The sequence below is a fragment of the Pundamilia nyererei genome, unplaced genomic scaffold (genome assembly GCF_000239375.1).
Source record: "Pundamilia nyererei isolate P.nyererei 1_Seehausen unplaced genomic scaffold, PunNye1.0 scaffold00003, whole genome shotgun sequence".
Classification (NCBI taxonomy): Eukaryota; Metazoa; Chordata; class Actinopteri; order Cichliformes; family Cichlidae; genus Pundamilia; species Pundamilia nyererei.
Window position 1 is genome coordinate 3,729,145 of NW_005187404.1, and position 3,227 is coordinate 3,732,371.

Here is a 3,227-nt window from a genome sequence, read left to right on the forward strand (position 1 = left end):
GGGCAAAAGGGGAGACAGAGTGGATTACAGGGGATTATTGGTGAAACAATAATAGTAATAAAATAAATAATAAAATAAACAGTGGATTAGTGATAAGGTAATAATAAATAAATAAAATTAACTGAGATTTAAAGGTGATCAAGTATGGATGGAGAATTTAATCAAGAACTAGATGAGAGCAGTTGGGGAGAAAGGAAAAGAGAGGTTGGAGAAGTGAATTAAGAGGTTGATGTGTGTGTGTGTGTGTGTGTGTGTGTGTGTGTGTGTGTGTGTGTGTGTGTGTGTGTGTGTGTGTGTGTGTAAAACAACGGGGTAAAAAAAACGGGAAAAATGAAAAAGAAAAACTAATGAAAACAAAACAAAAAAAGAGTGTGGAATTGTGAGAGGGGAATTGTCTCCAACTGGGGAGCGGGTGATACTGCAGGTCACCATCTGCCCTTAGTGGACACAAAAGAAAAAACTGAATAGGAGTGTGGTTGATGAAAGTAAGTAATAATAATACGAAGAGGGTCAAGAACCACTAAAATCTTACTTTCAGGACTTTTAAGACAGGAGAGAGACACGGCTGGAATTAATTGGACATTACGACACAAGGGGAAGTGAAACACTGAAAAGAGGCACGGACCTTCAAAATAAAACAGGAAACACCGACTGAACTTTACACGCGCAAACTTAACACAGACTGGGGAGACGGAACATAGGAACCTGAAACGTGGAACAGGAGGGCACAGAGGACACAAAAAACTAGTGATAATCACAAACAACCCAAAAGAAACAAAACCACAGAATGGTAATAAACTTAAACATAAACACGGGGAGTCCACAGACTGGACCAGGACAGTGAATGATCAAGTTGTCTCAGTGTGTCACTTGCAGGTGGAGAAATGGACCTGGATCAATTCTCCATGAGAAGCAGTAGGAAGAAGATTATAGGTTAATTAGAAACACCCAGCTCGAGTTTTGGCTGAATTGTTTTGCAGCTTCCCTTCCTCATCCTGAAAAAGCAAGCTCCAAGGAAGCTAATCTCTTCTTGAAGACATGGAGTGCAGTTCCAGAAGCACAGCCATGAACATTAACAGTGGACAGAAGTCCAAGAGACGACAGCAGAGTCCTGAGCGGAGAGGTCCAGCAGCGCTATGGGCAAACGACATCAGAGAGAGAAACAGAACATCCATCATCACGACTGGATGGATGGAGAGATGCGGTTCCAGCAAGCTGCAACTTCACTATGGGTGAAGGACTTTTAAGGAGACTGTCTGAGTTTGACATTTGCCATGTTTGGAGCAAAATGGCAATGAAAGAGACAGTGGGAGAATACACAGGACAAAGCTGAAACGAAGAACTGCCACTGGACTGCTGGGGAAGAAGAGACCACAGTGAAAGAAGGAGCAGGTGAAGACACAGAGGAATACTGTTGTTTTAGTGTGGGAAATCAAATTGGGTTAAGGAATCCGGGGAGACAAACGACTATGTTGAGGTGGAGAACTGAGAAAGTGTCCAGACCACCACAAAAGGGGGAGGAAGACAAGCACTGAGGTATGCAAGTGGACTGCTGGACAAAACGGAAAGGCAACACCTCACATGCACACAACATGTACTGGGCGTAGCACAAAATCATACAGGAAGTGGCACACATCACAAGAGGGTACCTGTAGAGGGGGTTAACAAAACACAGCGTGGTTGCCTATGGTAACTCGCAAGCATTAGGATTTAGCTCTGCCTGACTATGATAGAGATTTTTTAAATTTTTGTTTAGGTGTTTCTGAAACAAAAAGGTGGAGCAAAAGAAGCTTTGTTTCAGAAAAAAAGGGGGAAGGTAAATAAAATGTTCTTTTTGAAATGTCGTCATATTGCTGGCAGTAGAAACTTAATGCGACACGAGAGGTTCTGCTATTAGCAATAAACATGGGGACTGACTGGACTGACAAAAACTTGACTGACTTGACACCAATATGCAAGATTGCAACTCCACCCACAGAGCAAAAAGGGTGGATGTTTCTTTTTTTACAGGAACAGGATGAAAGCGACATCTTAGTTTTGCATGACTTGTAGGCCATGCAAATCTTTTGGTTGCCAGTTTTTCTGTATCTATTTACAAGCAGTGTGTTAATATGACCTTGTATTGTTTACAGTGCAAAGGTCCACTTTCAGAAAGTGTGCATTTAAGATGCACTGGGCTAACATCTACATCTACTTTTCTACAGCAGAGGGTTAATCATATGATTTAATCACATGATTTGCAGCAGGAAACACCACTGGCCAATTTTTTTAAACACAGGTTTACAGGCCTGGAGCAGAGCTACTCCAGGGGAGAAGCCCTGGAATTTTTAAGAGAGAATGGGCAACTTTATTGTGCATCTCTAATTGTTTTGAATTTACACATGGCAAGGACCGTGTGGCAAAAGGGGTTTACCGGGGTAGTTTTAATTTTTAATTACAGGTGCAGTGACCAAACTGAAGGAAGGCGATCACCCAAGAGGACCAGATGGACGACCAGTCTTGCCCCCAGAGATCAGAATGAGAGCTAATGAAGAGGCACATGGGTTAGAGAGAGAGCACAGCTTGTTAAGCTTGCTGCAGGTAGCTCGCTGCCGGAAGCCTGGTGGGTACGTCTGAAAGTGATCAAAAGAAAGTGGTCAGAGCTGAGGTGGACAGGAAATCGCACGCTGTTCGACTGAAGGGCAAAGGCGAAGCCGGGTACCACTGGAGCCAGTGTGCAGTAGCTGAGGAGTCAGGAAGGTCGGTGAAGGAACAAGGAGCAACTTGAGCACCAAAGGGGGAATCGAGCCCTGACTCAGACGAGTCAGAGACCCAGACCTCAACCACGGGGGCAAAATAAACCCCTGGTCTGTGCAAGGTCTCAGGGTAGTCTACCCCTGAGACTGAAGAAAGAAGAGGAGGAAGAATGCATAGACTCTCCCCACGCTGGAAAAAGAAGACTGAGTGAATAGACAGTGAAGGTTGTCTAGTCCACACCACCCTATTCAAGCAGTTAAACAGATTTTATCTGAGTAAGTGGGGAAAACATTCACACCAGGAGAGTCTGGTCAGGTTTAAGAAACCAGTTATGCCCCAGGATGAAGGAGAGGTGTGATGTGATCTCTCATTTGAGAGATCAGCACAAAGGTAGAAGGCTGGCACAGAAAAACAGGAAACATGAAAACTAAACAGTGACAAAGTCTAAAACTGAAAACACTAGGTCAGCGACCCAGGAACCCTGACAAACG